The sequence below is a fragment of the Phyllobates terribilis genome, unplaced genomic scaffold, assembly GCF_046119375.1.
Source record: "Phyllobates terribilis strain yellow unplaced genomic scaffold, ASM4611937v1 Scaffold_5__5_contigs__length_657084704, whole genome shotgun sequence".
In the NCBI taxonomy this organism is placed as follows: Eukaryota; Metazoa; Chordata; class Amphibia; order Anura; family Dendrobatidae; genus Phyllobates; species Phyllobates terribilis.
Window position 1 is genome coordinate 654,729,850 of NW_027362765.1, and position 19,201 is coordinate 654,749,050.

General features: G+C 43.9%; 8 non-coding genes and 2 pseudogenes across 8 annotated transcripts; all 10 read left to right on the forward strand.

The window, feature by feature from the left end:
* Positions 1-734: 734 nt before the first annotated feature.
* LOC141149008 (U2 spliceosomal RNA) lies at positions 735-925 on the forward strand. The gene has a single exon (XR_012245322.1). It is a non-coding gene; the product is annotated as a U2 spliceosomal RNA (small nuclear RNA).
* A 2,432-nt stretch (positions 926-3,357) lies between these two features.
* Positions 3,358-3,551, forward strand: LOC141150626 (U2 spliceosomal RNA). The gene has a single exon (XR_012246776.1). It is a non-coding gene; the product is annotated as a U2 spliceosomal RNA (small nuclear RNA).
* Positions 3,552-4,663: 1,112 nt separating this feature from the next.
* Positions 4,664-4,854, forward strand: LOC141149709 (U2 spliceosomal RNA). The gene has a single exon (XR_012245998.1). It is a non-coding gene; the product is annotated as a U2 spliceosomal RNA (small nuclear RNA).
* Positions 4,855-5,969: 1,115 nt separating this feature from the next.
* LOC141151123 (U2 spliceosomal RNA) lies at positions 5,970-6,085 on the forward strand (annotated as a pseudogene).
* Positions 6,086-6,609: 524 nt separating this feature from the next.
* LOC141150212 (U2 spliceosomal RNA) lies at positions 6,610-6,794 on the forward strand. The gene has a single exon (XR_012246476.1). It is a non-coding gene; the product is annotated as a U2 spliceosomal RNA (small nuclear RNA).
* A 1,115-nt stretch (positions 6,795-7,909) lies between these two features.
* Positions 7,910-8,100, forward strand: LOC141149009 (U2 spliceosomal RNA). Its single transcript, XR_012245323.1, has one exon. It is a non-coding gene; the product is annotated as a U2 spliceosomal RNA (small nuclear RNA).
* Positions 8,101-9,218: 1,118 nt separating this feature from the next.
* On the forward strand, positions 9,219-9,409 carry LOC141149011 (U2 spliceosomal RNA). The gene has a single exon (XR_012245324.1). It is a non-coding gene; the product is annotated as a U2 spliceosomal RNA (small nuclear RNA).
* A 1,115-nt stretch (positions 9,410-10,524) lies between these two features.
* On the forward strand, positions 10,525-10,715 carry LOC141149012 (U2 spliceosomal RNA). The gene has a single exon (XR_012245325.1). It is a non-coding gene; the product is annotated as a U2 spliceosomal RNA (small nuclear RNA).
* Positions 10,716-16,946: 6,231 nt separating this feature from the next.
* Positions 16,947-17,122, forward strand: LOC141150351 (U2 spliceosomal RNA; annotated as a pseudogene).
* Positions 17,123-18,237: 1,115 nt separating this feature from the next.
* Positions 18,238-18,428, forward strand: LOC141149013 (U2 spliceosomal RNA). Its single transcript, XR_012245326.1, has one exon. It is a non-coding gene; the product is annotated as a U2 spliceosomal RNA (small nuclear RNA).
* The last annotated feature ends 773 nt before the right edge of the window (positions 18,429-19,201 follow it).

A 19,201-nucleotide genomic window follows, 5' to 3' on the forward strand; every position in this document is an offset into this window, starting at 1 on the left:
TTATCAACAGCAGCCTTTTAAACTCACCTGAGCTAACAGGTATGTGCGCTGGTTACTCTGCTGCGCTTAAAATTTCTTTTTTGGTTTGCTACAATGCCTTTTCTGAAACGTTGTCTCCTTCTGCTGGAACACTGACTTCTTTCATTTAATGCCTGCAGACTATAAAAGAGAACCCAACCCAAAAAGTTTGGTTGATTAGTCTGTGGCATTCTGTTAAACTGTTGCTTATGGCGGTCTCTGTGAGCTTCTCAGCGACATTCAGCCAGCCAGGTATCCTGCCTGCAGTAGATGGAATGTGGCAATGGAACGCTGGCTGCGCGTGTCATAATAGGCTCTGAGCCTTTATATACCTGTGCACAGCAGCAGCCACCTTCAGTCTGCTGCTGGACAGCCAGCAGCAGCAGCAGCAGGAGAGGTATGTAATCAGGAGCCCTCCTGCTAAGGGTAGACAGCTGCTCGTTCCACCCCACCCCCCGCCTTAATTGGTTCTCCTCCCTTCCAACGGTGTTGAGGCGGGTGGGAACAGCAGGGGGTGAAGGTGCTGTGTTTAAAGAGGTGGAGTTATGCAGATCTAAAACGCGTGGATTGCAGCAGCAGCAAGCCGAAAAGTGCAGGCATGTAAGGGATCTAGAGGTTGACAACATGTCTTCTTAACGGGAGTCCAGGAGCTCATCTCCACAAATGGACTTTTCAGGATCCTTGGGTGGCTCCGTAGTTTGAAACCAATTCTGGTTATCGCTTCTCGGCCTTTTGGCTAAGATCAAGTGTAGTATCTGTTCTTATCAGTTTAATATCTGATACGTCCCCTATCTGGGGACCATATATTAAATGGATTTTTAGAACAGGGAGATGGAAAAAGAGCTTGCTCTGTCCACTCCACGCATTGACCTGGTATTGCAGTATCTCCAGGACCGGTGCACCCCTTCTTTAATGCAGTTTCTAAAATCAGAAAGAATTGAATTCAATGTTTTTTGTTCATTTTGCTTGTTTGTCGGATTTTGGGATGGACTCTTTGGCTTTGCTTTTCTTCTCCTCATTGGATTTTTCATGTTCAAAGTTGCAGAAGCCAGATTACAAGCTCATTTTGGTTCAACTTCAGCAACTGTGCATTGCATTGCCATGTAATGTGATGCAATGCTATCTTTCTAGCTCTCCCTTTTTACTTCCTTTTGGATAAACAGACATATTAGGCAAGCATTTTGGAGCTTTCACCTAAATAACTACAGGTGGTGAGATAAGCTGCACAATATAATTGACCTTTCAGTATATTGTTGCACACACACCATCTATTTAGCAAATGCCCTTGTTATCAACAGCAGCCTTTTAAACTCACCTGAGCTAACAGGTATGTGCGCTGGTTACTCTGCTGCGCTTAAAATTTCTTTTTTGGTTTGCTACAATGCCTTTTCTGAAACGTTGTCTCCTTCTGCTGGAACACTGACTTCTTTAATTTAATGCCTGCAGACTATAAAAGAGAACCCAACCCAAAAAGTTTGGTTGATTAGTCTGTGGCATTCTGTTAAACTGTTGCTTATGGCGGTCTCTGTGAGCTTCTCAGCGACATTCAGCCAGCCAGGTATCCTGCCTGCAGTAGATGGAATGTGGCAATGGAACGCTGGCTGCGCGTGTCATAATAGGCTCTGAGGCTTTATATACCTGTGCACAGCAGCAGCCACCTTCAGTCTGCTGCTGGACAGCCAGCAGCAGCAGGAGAGGTATGTAATCAGGAGCCCTCCTGCTAAGGGTAGACAGCTGCTCGTTCCACCCCACCCCCCGCCTTAATTGGTTCTCCTCCCTTCCAACGGTGTTGAGGCGGGTGGGAACAGCAGGGGGTGAAGGTGCTGTGTTTAAAGAGGTGGAGTTATGCAGATCTAAAACGCGTGGATTGCAGCAGCAGCAAGCCGAAAAGTGCAGGCATGTAAGGGATCTAGAGGTTGACAACATGTCTTCTTAACGGGAGTCCAGGAGCTCATCTCCACAAATGGACTTTTCAGGATCCTTGGGTGGCTCCGTAGTTTGAAACCAATTCTGGTTATCGCTTCTCGGCCTTTTGGCTAAGATCAAGTGCAGTGATCTAGCGGTTGCTGCCTTAGTCTTGACTGGGAGGTGCTTGGGGTACCCGGCTCCTTGGCCTGGGGGGATCGCTACACTTATCGGTGGAGCTAAACCCCCCTGCTGCTATTAGGGAATCGGATTAGTCCCTGGGCAACGAGAGGCGATCACCTTGTCACCACACATAGCTGTGGGGGGCAACTGTCGCCACACATAGCTGTGGTGGCAACATTTGGAGGATTAAAAGGAAAAACGGAAGGAAAACGGATCGTTGAGATGGAGTTTTGGAAAAAGAAGAGATGCTTACGTTTTTTTGTGAAACGGGAGACGGAAGAAACTTTTTTGGAAGAAAAATGGATTCTGGAAATTTTGAGGAAATATGAAGTTTTGGAGAAGGATATCTACTGTATGCAAGAAATAAAGCAAGGTAAAGTTTGTGATGTGACTCTAGTTTCTGAGGAAAAGTGCATTCATTTTTTCAAAGGCTGGAGTGAAGAGGATTCTGGGAAAATTGGAGTAAGTGCATCGTTCATGGGGAAACCGAAGAGTGTGATAATTTACATGGACAATCCGTTTGTGGAAATAGAGGAGATAATGTTTTTTTTGGAATCTAAATGTAAGATGGTAAAGTTTCAGAAATTATACAGGAACAAAGTTGGTATTTGGAACGGAAAGAGACGTTTTTTGGTGTGGACAACAGGAGAAGAAAATTTGCATAATGGGAGGATTATGGTAAACGGGAGTTCTGGGTATTGTTACATGGAAAGCAGCAAAGGAACTTTTGAAAAGAACTTTGGAGGACAAAAGGAAGATATTGGTGATAAAATGAAGAAGGAAGTTGATGCGATAATTATAGAGGAGAATAAGCAGGGAAAAGAAGTTGAAAGTTTAAAGGTGAAGAAAAAGGTAACGGTACAGGAAAATTGTGGATCAAGGAAAGTATCTGGTGAAAAGAAAGAAGTAAAAGAGGAAAAGGGTAAAGTGTTGGAGAAGGTGGTGACTTTCAGAGATGATGAGGAAGAGTATGATTGGGAACAGATGCGGTTAGAGCATGAGGAGGAAGAAAAGAAGTTAAGGGGTTTTGTTGGGAGGAAAGTAAAAGGGAAAAAGGGGATATTTAGTTTGGGAAACCGGGTGAAGTAATGTCAGTTGTGATTTGTTTGGAAACTGTTGAAACTGTAAAGGAATTGTTATGTTTAACTTTATATATAAAAATTCAAATGAAAAAATATAACTATAATATCTAAACACGATGATGGAACTAAAATCTTGAGTTTGGTGATATATGATTTAAGATTATAAAACTTAATTTCTGAGTGTTTGGAAAAAAAAAAAAAAAAAAAAAATCTGTTCTTATCAGTTTAATATCTGATACGTCCCCTATCTGGGGACCATATATTAAATGGATTTTTAGAACAGGGAGATGGAAAAAGAGCTTGCTCTGTCCACTCCACGCATTGACCTGGTATTGCAGTATCTCCAGGACCGGTGCACCCCTTCTTTAATGCAGTTTCTAAAATCAGAAAGAATTGAATTCAATGTTTTTTGTTCATTTTGCTTGTTTGTCGGATTTTGGGATGGACTCTTTGGCTTTGCTTTTTTTCTCCTCATTGGATTTTTCATGTTCAAAGTTGCAGAAGCCAGATTACAAGCTCATTTTGGTTCAACTTCAGCAACTGTGCATTGCATTGCCATGTAATGTGATGCAATGCTATCTTTCTAGCTCTCCCTTTTTACTTCCTTTTGGATAAACAGACATATTAGGCAAGCATTTTGGAGCTTTCACCTAAATAACTACAGGTGGTGAGATAAGCTGCACAATATAATTGACCTTTCAGTATATTGTTGCACACACACCATCTATTTAGCAAATGCCCTTGTTATCAACAGCAGCCTTTTAAACTCACCTGAGCTAACAGGTATGTGCGCTGGTTACTCTGCTGCGCTTAAAATTTCTTTTTTGGTTTGCTACAATGCCTTTTCTGAAACGTTGTCTCCTTCTGCTGGAACACTGACTTCTTTCATTTAATGCCTGCAGACTATAAAAGAGAACCCAACCCAAAAAGTTTGGTTGATTAGTCTGTGGCATTCTGTTAAACTGTTGCTTATGGCGGTCTCTGTGAGCTTCTCAGCGACATTCAGCCAGCCAGGTATCCTGCCTGCAGTAGATGGAATGTGGCAATGGAACGCTGGCTGCGCGTGTCATAATAGGCTCTGAGCCTTTATATACCTGTGCACAGCAGCAGCCACCTTCAGTCTGCTGCTGGACAGCCAGCAGCAGCAGCAGGAGAGGTATGTAATCAGGAGCCCTCCTGCTAAGGGTAGACAGCTGCTCGTTCCACCCCACCCCCCGCCTTAATTGGTTCTCCTCCCTTCCAACGGTGTTGAGGCGGGTGGGAACAGCAGGGGGTGAAGGTGCTGTGTTTAAAGAGGTGGAGTTATGCAGATCTAAAACGCGTGGATTGCAGCAGCAGCAAGCCGAAAAGTACAGGCATGTAAGGGATCTAGAGGTTGACAACATGTCTTCTTAACGGGAGTCCAGGAGCTCATCTCCACAAATGGACTTTTCAGGATCCTTGGGTGGCTCCGTAGTTTGAAACCAATTCTGGTTATCGCTTCTCGGCCTTTTGGCTAAGATCAAGTGTAGTATCTGTTCTTATCAGTTTAATATCTGATACGTCCCCTATCTGGGGACCATATATTAAATGGATTTTTAGAACAGGGAGATGGAAAAAGAGCTTGCTCTGTCCACTCCACGCATTGACCTGGTATTGCAGTATCTCCAGGACCGGCGCACCCCTTCTTTAATGCAGTTTCTAAAATCAGAAAGAATTGAATTCAATGTTTTTTGTTCATTTTGCTTGTTTGTCGGATTTTGGGATGGACTCTTTGGCTTTGCTTTTCTTCTCCTCATTGGATTTTTCATGTTCAAAGTTGCAGAAGCCAGATTACAATCTCATTTTGGTTCAACTTCAGCAACTGTGCATTGCATTGCCATGTAATGTGATGCAATGCTATCTTTCTAGCTCTCCCTTTTTACTTCCTTTTGGATAAACAGACATATTAGGCAAGCATTTTGGAGCTTTCACCTAAATAACTACAGGTGGTGAGATAAGCTGCACAATATAATTGACCTTTCAGTATATTGTTGCACACACACCATCTATTTAGCAAATGCCCTTGTTATCAACAGCAGCCTTTTAAACTCACCTGAGCTAACAGGTATGTGCGCTGGTTACTCTGCTGCGCTTAAAATTTCTTTTTTGGTTTGCTACAATGCCTTTTCTGAAACGTTGTCTCCTTCTGCTGGAACACTGACTTCTTTCATTTAATGCCTGCAGACTATAAAAGAGAACCCAACCCAAAAAGTTTGGTTGATTAGTCTGTGGCATTCTGTTAAACTGTTGCTTATGGCGGTCTCTGTGAGCTTCTCAGCGACATTCAGCCAGCCAGGTATCCTGCCTGCAGTAGATGGAATGTGGCAATGGAACGCTGGCTGCGCGTGTCATAATAGGCTCTGAGCCTTTATATACCTGTGCACAGCAGCAGCCACCTTCAGTCTGCTGCTGGACAGCCAGCAGCAGCAGCAGCAGGAGAGGTATGTAATCAGGAGCCCTCCTGCTAAGGGTAGACAGCTGCTCGTTCCACCCCACCCCCCGCCTTAATTGGTTCTCCTCCCTTCCAACGGTGTTGAGGCGGGTGGGAACAGCAGGGGGTGAAGGTGCTGTGTTTAAAGAGGTGGAGTTATGCAGATCTAAAACGCGTGGATTGCAGCAGCAGCAAGCCGAAAAGTGCAGGCATGTAAGGGATCTAGAGGTTGACAACATGTCTTCTTAACGGGAGTCCAGGAGCTCATCTCCACAAATGGACTTTTCAGGATCCTTGGGTGGCTCCGTAGTTTGAAACCAATTCTGGTTATCGCTTCTCGGCCTTTTGGCTAAGATCAAGTGTAGTATCTTTTGAAAAGGCAGTTTTGTCCTTGGGCTGCCCTAGTAAATTGATGCATATTACACACTGGTTTGGTGCACTTGTTAGTACGCCAGGTGGCTCATAGAGTTATCTGATGGAAAACATGGCCCTCCAGGATCGAAGTCACTAGGCTGGGTAAGTGTGAGGGCTTTGGAGCAATGTGCCCCAGGAGTAGGCACCCTGGTGGGAGTCCAAGCTTACTGGGACTGGGAACCCCAGAAAGACTTGGCTTCGTAGCACGCCGCACCTTTGCCAATCATACTTTCTGAGCAACCCCCCCTATTCCTGGCCTCCGGGCTAGGAAGGGGAATTTTTATAAACCCGGTCGGAGGTCCGGTCAGCTTTGGGCTGAGAAACCAACACAGGCTCCAGCTTCACTAGGGTGGCAGCCTAGATGGAAGCTGGGAGCACGAAAACGGCTCTTCTCCGGCTTCGGCTAGGGAGAGCATCGGAGATCCCTGACCCTCGCTGTGGCCTTTTGGCTCGGAGGGATGGGGATGGTTTATTGGGGACCCTCTCCTCCGGGAAGGGTCCACATGAATCCTCGCCTCGTGCGCTGTTTTGGTGTGACTTCGGTCACATTTTTCAGTGCCTTGGATGCAGCTTCAATCAAAAAAAAATCTGTTCTTATCAGTTTAATATCTGATACGTCCCCTATCTGGGGACCATATATTAAATGGATTTTTAGAACAGGGAGATGGAAAAAGAGCTTGCTCTGTCCACTCCACGCATTGACCTGGTATTGCAGTATCTCCAGGACCAGTGCACCCCTTCTTTAATGCAGTTTCTAAAATCAGAAAGAATTGAATTCAATGTTTTTTGTTCATTTTGCTTGTTTGTCGGATTTTGGGATGGACTCTTTGGCTTTGCTTTTCTTCTCCTCATTGGATTTTTCATGTTCAAAGTTGCAGAAGCCAGATTACAAGCTCATTTTGGTTCAACTTCAGCAACTGTGCATTGCATTGCCATGTAATGTGATGCAATGCTATGTTTCTAGCTCTCCCTTTTTACTTCCTTTTGGATAAACAGACATATTAGGCAAGCATTTTGGAGCTTTCACCTAAATAACTACAGGTGGTGAGATAAGCTGCACAATATAATTGACCTTTCAGTATATTGTTGCACACACACCATCTATTTAGCAAATGCCCTTGTTATCAACAGCAGCCTTTTAAACTCACCTGAGCTAACAGGTATGTGCGCTGGTTACTCTGCTGCGCTTAAAATTTCTTTTTTGGTTTGCTACAATGCCTTTTCTGAAACGTTGTCTCCTTCTGCTGGAACACTGACTTCTTTCATTTAATGCCTGCAGACTATAAAAGAGAACCCAACCCAAAAAGTTTGGTTGATTAGTCTGTGGCATTCTGTTAAACTGTTGCTTATGGCGGTCTCTGTGAGCTTCTCAGCGACATTCAGCCAGCCAGGTATCCTGCCTGCAGTAGATGGAATGTGGCAATGGAACGCTGGCTGCGCATGTCATAATAGGCTCTGAGCCTTTATATACCTGTGCACAGCAGCAGCCACCTTCAGTCTGCTGCTGGACAGCCAGCAGCAGCAGCAGCAGGAGAGGTATGTAATCAGGAGCCCTCCTGCTAAGGGTAGACAGCTGCTCGTTCCACCCCACCCCCCGCCTTAATTGGTTCTCCTCCCTTCCAATGGTGTTGAGGCGGGTGGGAACAGCAGGGGGTGAAGGTGCTGTGTTTAAAGAGGTGGAGTTATGCAGATCTAAAACGCGTGGATTGCAGCAGCAGCAAGCCGAAAAGTGCAGGCATGTAAGGGATCTAGAGGTTGACAACATGTCTTCTTAACGGGAGTCCAGGAGCTCATCTCCACAAATGGACTTTTCAGGATCCTTGGGTGGCTCCGTAGTTTGAAACCAATTCTGGTTATCGCTTCTCGGCCTTTTGGCTAAGATCAAGTGTAGTATCTGTTCTTATCAGTTTAATATCTGATACGTCCCCTATCTGGGGACCATATATTAAATGGATTTTTAGAACAGGGAGATGGAAAAAGAGCTTGCTCTGTCCACTCCACGCATTGACCTGGTATTGCAGTATCTCCAGGACCGGTGCACCCCTTCTTTAATGCAGTTTCTAAAATCAGAAAGAATTGAATTCAATGTTTTTTGTTCATTTTGCTTGTTTGTCGGATTTTGGGATGGACTCTTTGGCTTTGCTTTTCTTCTCCTCATTGGATTTTTCATGTTCAAAGTTGCAGAAGCCAGATTACAAGCTCATTTTGGTTCAACTTCAGCAACTGTGCATTGCATTGCCATGTAATGTGATGCAATGCTATGTTTCTAGCTCTCCCTTTTTACTTCCTTTTGGATAAACAGACATATTAGGCAAGCATTTTGGAGCTTTCACCTAAATAACTACAGGTGGTGAGATAAGCTGCACAATATAATTGACCTTTCAGTATATTGTTGCACACACACCATCTATTTAGCAAATGCCCTTGTTATCAACAGCAGCCTTTTAAACTCACCTGAGCTAACAGGTATGTGCGCTGGTTACTCTGCTGCGCTTAAAATTTCTTTTTTGGTTTGCTACAATGCCTTTTCTGAAACGTTGTCTCCTTCTGCTGGAACACTGACTTCTTTCATTTAATGCCTGCAGACTATAAAAGAGAACCCAACCCAAAAAGTTTGGTTGATTAGTCTGTGGCATTCTGTTAAACTGTTGCTTATGGCGGTCTCTGTGAGCTTCTCAGCGACATTCAGCCAGCCAGGTATCCTGCCTGCAGTAGATGGAATGTGGCAATGGAACGCTGGCTGCGCGTGTCATAATAGGCTCTGAGCCTTTATATACCTGTGCACAGCAGCAGCCACCTTCAGTCTGCTGCTGGACAGCCAGCAGCAGCAGCAGCAGCAGAAGAGGTATGTAATCAGGAGCCCTCCTGCTAAGGGTAGACAGCTGCTCGTTCCACCCCACCCCCCGCCTTAATTGGTTCTCCTCCCTTCCAACGGTGTTGAGGCGGGTGGGAACAGCAGGGGGTGAAGGTGCTGTGTTTAAAGAGGTGGAGTTATGCAGATCTAAAACGCGTGGATTGCAGCAGCAGCAAGCCGAAAAGTGCAGGCATGTAAGGGATCTAGAGGTTGACAACATGTCTTCTTAACGGGAGTCCAGGAGCTCATCTCCACAAATGGACTTTTCAGGATCCTTGGGTGGCTCCGTAATTTGAAACCAATTCTGGTTATCGCTTCTCGGCCTTTTGGCTAAGATCAAGTGTAGTATCTGTTCTTATCAGTTTAATATCTGATACGTCCCCTATCTGGGGACCATATATTAAATGGATTTTTAGAACAGGGAGATGGAAAAAGAGCTTGCTCTGTCCACTCCACGCATTGACCTGGTATTGCAGTATCTCCAGGACCGGTGCACCCCTTCTTTAATGCAGTTTCTAAAATCAGAAAGAATTGAATTCAATGTTTTTTGTTCATTTTGCTTGTTTGTCGGATTTTGGGATGGACTCTTTGGCTTTGCTTTTCTTCTCCTCATTGGATTTTTCATGTTCAAAGTTGCAGAAGCCAGATTACAAGCTCATTTTGGTTCAACTTCAGCAACTGTGCATTGCATTGCCATGTAATGTGATGCAATGCTATCTTTCTAGCTCTCCCTTTTTACTTCCTTTTGGATAAACAGACATATTAGGCAAGCATTTTGGAGCTTTCACCTAAATAACTACAGGTGGTGAGATAAGCTGCACAATATAATTGACCTTTCAGTATATTGTTGCACACACACCATCTATTTAGCAAATGCCCTTGTTATCAACAGCAGCCTTTTAAACTCACCTGAGCTAACAGGTATGTGCGCTGGTTACTCTGCTGCGCTTAAAATTTCTTTTTTGGTTTGCTACAATGCCTTTTCTGAAACGTTGTCTCCTTCTGCTGGAACACTGACTTCTTTCATTTAATGCCTGCAGACTATAAAAGAGAACCCAACCCAAAAAGTTTGGTTGATTAGTCTGTGGCATTCTGTTAAACTGTTGCTTATGGCGGTCTCTGTGAGCTTCTCAGCGACATTCAGCCAGCCAGGTATCCTGCCTGCAGTAGATGGAATGTGGCAATGGAACGCTGGCTGCGCGTGTCATAATAGGCTCTGAGCCTTTATATACCTGTGCACAGCAGCAGCCACCTTCAGTCTGCTGCTGGACAGCCAGCAGCAGCAGCAGCAGGAGAGGTATGTAATCAGGAGCCCTCCTGCTAAGGGTAGACAGCTGCTCGTTCCACCCCACCCCCCGCCTTAATTGGTTCTCCTCCCTTCCAACGGTGTTGAGGCGGGTGGGAACAGCAGGGGGTGAAGGTGCTGTGTTTAAAGAGGTGAAGTTATGCAGATCTAAAACGCGTGGATTGCAGCAGCAGCAAGCCGAAAAGTGCAGGCATGTAAGGGATCTAGAGGTTGACAACATGTCTTCTTAACGGGAGTCCAGGAGCTCATCTCCACAAATGGACTTTTCAGGATCCTTGGGTGGCTCCGTAGTTTGAAACCAATTCTGGTTATCGCTTCTCGGCCTTTTGGCTAAGATCAAGTGTAGTATCTGTTCTTATCAGTTTAATATCTGATACGTCCCCTATCTGGGGACCATATATTAAATGGATTTTTAGAACAGGGAGATGGAAAAAGAGCTTGCTCTGTCCACTCCACGCATTGACCTGGTATTGCAGTATCTCCAGGACCGGTGCACCCCTTCTTTAATGCAGTTTCTAAAATCAGAAAGAATTGAATTCAATGTTTTTTGTTCATTTTGCTTGTTTGTCGGATTTTGGGATGGACTCTTTGGCTTTGCTTTTCTTCTCCTCATTGGATTTTTCATTTTCAAAGTTGCAGAAGCCAGATTACAAGCTCATTTTGGTTCAACTTCAGCAACTGTGCATTGCATTGCCATGTAATGTGATGCAATGCTATCTTTCTAGCTCTCCCTTTTTACTTCCTTTTGGATAAACAGACATATTAGGCAAGCATTTTGGAGCTTTCACCTAAATAACTACAGGTGGTGAGATAAGCTGCACAATATAATTGACCTTTCAGTATATTGTTGCACACACACCATCTATTTAGCAAATGCCCTTGTTATCAACAGCAGCCTTTTAAACTCACCTGAGCTAACAGGTATGTGCGCTGGTTACTCTGCTGCGCTTAAAATTTCTTTTTTGGTTTGCTACAATGCCTTTTCTGAAACGTTGTCTCCTTCTGCTGGAACACTGACTTCTTTCATTTAATGCCTGCAGACTATAAAAGAGAACCCAACCCAAAAAGTTTGGTTGATTAGTCTGTGGCATTCTGTTAAACTGTTGCTTATGGCGGTCTCTGTGAGCTTCTCAGCGACATTCAGCCAGCCAGGTATCCTGCCTGCAGTAGATGGAATGTGGCAATGGAACGCTGGCTGCGCGTGTCATAATAGGCTCTGAGCCTTTATATACCTGTGCACAGCAGCAGCCACCTTCAGTCTGCTGCTGGACAGCCAGCAGCAGCAGCAGCAGGAGAGGTATGTAATCAGGAGCCCTCCTGCTAAGGGTAGACAGCTGCTCGTTCCACCCCACCCCCCGCCTTAATTGGTTCTCCTCCCTTCCAACGGTGTTGAGGCGGGTGGGAACAGCAGGGGGTGAAGGTGCTGTGTTTAAAGAGGTGGAGTTATGCAGATCTAAAACGCGTGGATTGCAGCAGCAGCAAGCCGAAAAGTGCAGGCATGTAAGGGATCTAGAGGTTGACAACATGTCTTCTTAACGGGAGTCCAGGAGCTCATCTCCACAAATGGACTTTTCAGGATCCTTGGGTGGCTCCGTAGTTTGAAACCAATTCTGGTTATCGCTTCTCGGCCTTTTGGCTAAGATACCACATCTTGCCAGAAGGATTCTAAGCCAATCGTGCCCTTGGCCTTGAGGCATCGGCGGTGTAAAAGCCGTCTTAAGCCTCATGCTGCTTTAGGGGGCAGATACGCAAAGAAACCAAGAAGGCGATCGACCCTATCTACCTTTTGAAGATGGCATCAGCAGTAGCGGCCGCAGTGCGCTATGCCAGAGCTGGTGACCTTCGCATCAAGAACTCTTTCAAGATCGAAGTGGACGATGCATCCAAGGAGAAGATGACCTTGAAGTTTTTCGTGAGGAGAGTGCTGCTGGAGATCCTAGGAGTAAAGAGGGAAGACATCCTGGCCCTTCAAGATCGCCCCGGTTCCTTCACTTTGACTCTGGAGTCGGAGTATGCGTGCCAGAACCTCTTCCGCCAGATTCACCTGCACCTTTCAGATGAGGATCTTAAAGGACTCACCTTTGTCATCCTTTACTCCGGTGGAGAGAAGCCGCTCGTGGTTCAGATGAGCAACCCTCATGTTCCCTTAGTTAATATTATTTGCTTTCTTCAAAACTATTTCCCAGAACTGCGGTATTCCCACAAGGTCATGAATGAGGAAAACCTCTGGACGGGAAAGCATAAATTTTTTGTTAAATTTTGTGAAGATCCAAATGGCATTGGTGGTCAGCGTCATCCTCCGTCAAGTTTCCTGATCGGTAGGGAGCGGGGGCGCCTCTTCTACCCGGACATGCCCCTCTTCTGCCGGAAATGCATGTGTTTCGGTCACACTTATGAGAACTGCAAGGAGGAGGTGGCAATCTGTAAGAAGTGCTACAAGCATGGACATGCCACAATGGACTGTACCAATGAGATGGTGTGCAACATCTGCCGGGTCCCAGGTCACTCCTTCCGGGAGTGTCCTTTGAAGAAAAAGGCGGAAACCTATGCTGAATCGCTGGCAAAGCAACCTGCCCGTGTGCCTCCATCTGCTCCCGGGGGGCAGAGGCAACCCTCTGCTGTTCCTGCTCCTGCGGGTGCGTCTACAGCGCGGGGGCAGTCTTCTAGCTCTCCAGTACCTGCTCCACAGACCAAGCCTGCTAGTACATCAGGTGGTACGTCTGCACCTGCTGCACAGAGGAAGCCAACCAACCCTCCTGCTCCTGCTGCTAAGGGGGGTCCCACCGGTGCTCCTGTATCTACTGTGCGAACACAACCCCCTGTAGGCGGGTCCACAAGCACTTCAGTGCCTGCTGCACAGGGAAAACCTGCCAGTTCTCCTATTCCTGCTGCGCATAAGCCCACGTCTATGCAGAAACCTCCAGCTGAGAAACCTGTCCGTCCTGAGAGGAGGGAAGCTTCATCTAAGGACTGGGCTGCTGATTCTGATCCGGGTGATATGGTGGTGGAGGGGAGTCCCTCTGCTGAAATCGGGACATTTAGCTCGGAGGAAGAAGCAATGGAGCTGGAAACTCGTAGGAAAAGGAAAACAGATGATAGGTCTGATGAGAATGTGGCCAGGGAGACTTCCAAGAAGTGTCCATTAAAACCAAGTCTTCTGCAATACAAGCCAATGGCTCCCGCTGCCCCTCCTGAGGAACCAAGGCCTTCAGACCCTATAAACATTTCTTTTTCGGACTCAGAAGTGCAGAGCCCGTTAACATCGGTGGGCTTTATGTCTGATTCTGACAGTAGTGTGACCTGAACTATCCTATCATGACCTCATCAATTAAAGTAGCCTCGCTCAATGTGAGGAGTATAAGGGGCTCTACAAGAAGGGCTGCTTTGTTTTCCTACCTGTCAACAGTGGACTGTGATGTCTTTTGTTTGCAAGAATGTAACATTGACTTTGATATGAATTATGCAGATTTAAGAAAAGATTGGCCTCATGGGCCCTCTATCTGGTCCGGAGATAATGAAAATCGTTCCTCTGGCATTGGAGTGCTGTTTAGGTCGCATGACTTTAAAATCAACTCTTTTGTGGACATTTCTTCTGGACGTGCTCTTTTCTTAAATATTAGTTTTAAAGGTGTGGACTTTAGACTTTTGAACATTTATGCTTCTCCGGTGAAGGAAGAGAGACATCAGTTGTTTGAAGATGTGCAATATTACCTACCTGGTTCATCGCCTCTGATGTTCTGTGGGGATTTCAATTGTGTCTTGCCTGGTGAAGGGAGAAGCGGGAGTTCCACCGTTCCTAAAAAAGACAAAACAGAGAAACAACTAAAGGATTTGTTAACTGATTTTTTTCTTAGAGACTCCTGGAAAGAGATCCGTAGTAATGATCCCGGTTATACTTGGGAGAACTCTTCTTCTAAATCTCGTATTGATTTTATTTTCATGTCCCAATATGTGAATGTCAAATCTGTTGTCTTAATCCCAAACATTTTTTCAGATCATAAGATGTTGCTATCAGAGTTAGAATTACCTGGGCTTGTCAAGGCAAGAGGAGTTTGGAGGCTAAATACAACATTGTTACAAGATCCTAAGGTAAGAACAGATTTTAAAGCGTTTTTTAATTATTTAAGAACAAAACAACAAAAATTTTTAACTCTGCTAGAATGGTGGGAATACAGCAAGATGAAGATAAAAAGTTTTTTTATCAAGGTCAGCATAGCCAATGCAAGAGAAAAGTCCGCTTGGCATAAAAGGCTTATTACTAAATTGCAGACCTGTTATCAACTAAGAGATGTGGGACTTGAAATGGACGATTTAATTGAAGCAACAAAAAAAGAAATTAAAAAGAGTATAGAGTCGAAGGGTAAGGAAATAATTTATAACTCAAAAATTGAAGTGATGGAGAAAAATGAAAAGTGCTCAAGATTTTTTTTTAAAAAAGTAGTTGCTGCTAAGGAAATGATAACAGAATTAGAGGGTGAAACTACAACTGAAGGTATGCTCAACCAAGCTCACCAGTTTTATCAGCAGCTTTTTAATGAGAAAACTATAGACCAGTCTTTTACTGAAGATGCCCTTAATTCATTAAAAAATAGTCTGAGCCGCGAAGACCAAGAATTGTTATGCACTGAAGTCACCTTGTCGGAAGTAGATGCTGCTATCAAAAGTTTTTCCTATGGGAAAACCCCTGGTTCTGACGGTTTGCCTGTTGAATTTTATCGTGAATTTTGGAATTTTTTAAAACCCGACTTGTTTTTAGTAATCAAAGAAGCTTTTAAGTGTGATATCCTGCCTATATCTTGGAGAAGTGGTCTGGTCTCCCTGATTTTTAAAAAAGGAGCCAAATCCCATCTGGCAAACTGGAGACCAATCACACTGTTGAATGTTGATTACAAGTTGATGTCCAAAATTTTAGTGAACCGTTTTAAAAAAGTTTTATCCAAAGTTATTTATGAGGACCAGGTATGTGGGGTGCCAGGAAGAGGAGTTGCGGAGCATCTCAATACCATCCGCGATGTCATATGGTACCAGCAATCCAGGAAGCAAGACTTAGCAATTTTATCGTTGGATTTTCAAAAGGCTTTTGATCGTGTCTCTCATTGTTTTTTATGGTTGGTTTTAAAAAAAATGGGCTTCCCTGAAATTTTTATCAAGCAAGTGGCACTTTTATATAAGAACTCTTTTAGTAAAATTTTAATCAATGGATTTTTGTCTAATGAAGTGTTTTTGCATTCAGGTGTGAAGCAAGGCTGCCCTTTGTCCCCAGTGCTATTTATATGTGCAATAGAGCCTCTTTTATCTATGCTACGAGAGGATAAAGTGATTAAAGGTGTCCCTATCCCTGGAGGACATGGAAGAGATGTGAAGGTAATGGGCTACATGGATGATATTACTATTTTTTGTTCATCACCTGCCGCTCTCAGGAGAGCTATAAGAACGACCAATTTTTTTTGTGAAGCCTCAGGGTTTAAGTTAAACATTGAGAAATGTGATTGTTTTGTCCGTGGCAATTGGGCGGATGTGTCCATCCCTGATCTCCCGATGCAGTCAGAGAAGATTAAAATTCTGGGCGTGATTTTTGATCGACAGAATGATGGAATGAAGAGCTGGGATGGAGTAAGGGACAAAATACAAAAGAAGATTGACTTTTGGAAATTAAGAAAATTAACAATCGAAGGTAAAGTTTTAATTATTAAGGCCCTTCTGCTTCCTGTCATGTTATATCTCAGTTATGTTTATCCCCCAAGTGACCTTACAGCGAGAAGATTACAGAGAATGCTGTTTGAATTTGTGTGGAACTCTAAGTTCGAAAAGGTGAAGAGAGAAACAATGTACAAGATGCACCACCTTGGTGGTAAGGATGTTCCCAACGTCAAACTGTTTTTATACTCCAAGTTTTTTAGCCTCTGTTTTAAATATATGTTTGCTTCAAGCCCTTGGGCACATTTTTTAAGATATGCAGCTGGCCACATTTTTAGGAGGCGAAAGTGGATATCCATTTCTTTAACAAGCCCAGTGTTGTTATCACCTCCACAACAATATGCCATCCTGGAGAAAGTTATCAGATTATATGGCCTAGATTCTTTTGAGATGGAGACATTGAAGAATGCAAGGAAGCTGCTGCAGCAATTAAAAAAGAAAGAAACTTTGACGCCCATAAGCCATTATTCATATAGCAGAGTCACTAAAATATGGAATTTAACAAATGCACCTTACCTGATGAATCAACATAAAGATTTAGCTTGGATGATTGTGCAGGAATGTTTACCGACTCGTGATTTCCAGTATAAAAGAAGACTTAGTACTATACAAACCTGCCCGAGGCATCAGTGCAATAATGATGAGACTACTATGCACCTTATTTGGAATTGTGATTTTGCACAGCAAGTGTGGAAAGACTGTGGTGAGCTTTTAAAATTTTTATCTGGTCTTAATTTTTTAAGCCATGAAGTGGTTTTATATGGGATTTTACCAAACATGACGAAAGAAAAAGAGAGAGTTTTATGGTGCACTTTGAGTTGTGTTAAAAGTGCTCTATGGAAGACCAGAAACATATTGTTGTTTAAAAGAGACTATATAGAAGTCAAGGATTGTATAAGACTGGCATTAAGTGAAATTTATATGTACTACCTAATGGATATGAAGAAGCTTGGAAAGAAAAGAGCCCTGAGTATATGGAACTATCACCTATGGAAGATGTTATTTTAAAGCTCTGAAGAAAAGATAAAGACTACGATATTTTAAATATAAACGCAAAATCTGTTCTTATCAGTTTAATATCTGATACGTCCCCTATCTGGGGACCATATATTAAATGGATTTTTAGAACAGGGAGATGGAAAAAGAGCTTGCTCTGTCCACTCCACGCATTGACCTGGTATTGCAGTATCTCCAGGACCGGTGCACCCCTTCTTTAATGCAGTTTCTAAAATCAGAAAGAATTGAATTCAATGTTTTTTGTTCATTTTGCTTGTTTGTCGGATTTTGGGATGGACTCTTTGGCTTTGCTTTTCTTCTCCTCATTGGATTTTTCATGTTCAAAGTTGCAGAAGCCAGATTACAAGCTCATTTTGGTTCAACTTCAGCAACTGTGCATTGCATTGCCATGTAATGTGATGCAATGCTATCTTTCTAGCTCTCCCTTTTTACTTCCTTTTGGATAAACAGACATATTAGGCAAGCATTTTGGAGCTTTCACCTAAATAACTACAGGTGGTGAGATAAGCTGCACAATATAATTGACCTTTCAGTATATTGTTGCACACACACCATCTATTTAGCAAATGCCCTTGTTATCAACAGCAGCCTTTTAAACTCACCTGAGCTAACAGGTATGTGCGCTGGTTACTCTGCTGCGCTTAAAATTTCTTTTTTGGTTTGCTACAATGCCTTTTCTGAAACGTTGTCTCCTTCTGCTGGAACACTGACTTCTTTCATTTAATGCCTGCAGACTATAAAAGAGAACCCAACCCAAAAAGTTTGGTTGATTAGTCTGTGGCATTCTGTTAAACTGTTGCTTATGGCGGTCTCTGTGAGCTTCTCAGCGACATTCAGCCAGCCAGGTATCCTGCCTGCAGTAGATGGAATGTGGCAATGGAACGCTGGCTGCGCGTGTCATAATAGGCTCTGAGCCTTTATATACCTGTGCACAGCAGCAGCCACCTTCAGTCTGCTGCTGGACAGCCAGCAGCAGCAGCAGCAGGAGAGGTATGTAATCAGGAGCCCTCCTGCTAAGGGTAGACAGCTGCTCGTTCCACCCCACCCCCCGCCTTAATTGGTTCTCCTCCCTTCCAACGGTGTTGAGGCGGGTGGGAACAGCAGGGGGTGAAGGTGCTGTGTTTAAAGAGGTGGAGTTATGCAGATCTAAAACGCGTGGATTGCAGCAGCAGCAAGCCGAAAAGTGCAGGCATGTAAGGGATCTAGAGGTTGACAACATGTCTTCTTAACGGGAGTCCAGGAGCTCATCTCCACAAATGGACTTTTCAGGATCCTTGGGTGGCTCCGTAGTTTGAAACCAATTCTGGTTATCGCTTCTCGGCCTTTTGGCTAAGATCAAGTGTAGTATCTGTTCTTATCAGTTTAATATCTGATACGTCCCCTATCTGGGGACCATATATTAAATGGATTTTTAGAACAGGGAGATGGAAAAAGAGCTTGCTCTGTCCACTCCACGCATTGACCTGGTATTGCAGTATCTCCAGGACCGGTGCACCCCTTCTTTAATGCAGTTTCTAAAATCAGAAAGAATTGAATTCAATGTTTTTTGTTCATTTTGCTTGTTTGTCGGATTTTGGGATGGACTCTTTGGCTTTGATTTTCTTCTCCTCATTGGATTTTTCATGTTCAAAGTTGCAGAAGCCAGATTACAAGCTCATTTTGGTTCAACTTCAGCAACTGTGCATTGCATTGCCATGTAATGTGATGCAATGCTATCTTTCTAGCTCTCCCTTTTTACTTCCTTTTGGATAAACAGACATATTAGGCAAGCATTTTGGAGCTTTCACCTAAATAACTACAGGTGGTGAGATAAGCTGCACAATATAATTGACCTTTCAGTATATTGTTGCACACACACCATCTATTTAGCAAATGCCCTTGTTATCAACAGCAGCCTTTTAAACTCACCTGAGCTAACAGGTATGTGCGCTGGTTACTCTGCTGCGCTTAAAATTTCTTTTTTGGTTTGCTACAATGCCTTTTCTGAAACGTTGTCTCCTTCTGCTGGAACACTGACTTCTTTCATTTAATGCCTGCAGACTATAAAAGAGAACCCAACCCAAAAAGTTTGGTTGATTAGTCTGTGGCATTCTGTTAAACTGTTGCTTATGGCGGTCTCTGTGAGCTTCTCAGCGACATTCAGCCAGCCAGGTATCCTGCCTGCAGTAGATGGAATGTGGCAATGGAACGCTGGCTGCGCGTGTCATAATAGGCTCTGAGCCTTTATATACCTGTGCACAGCAGCAGCCACCTTCAGTCTGCTGCTGGACAGC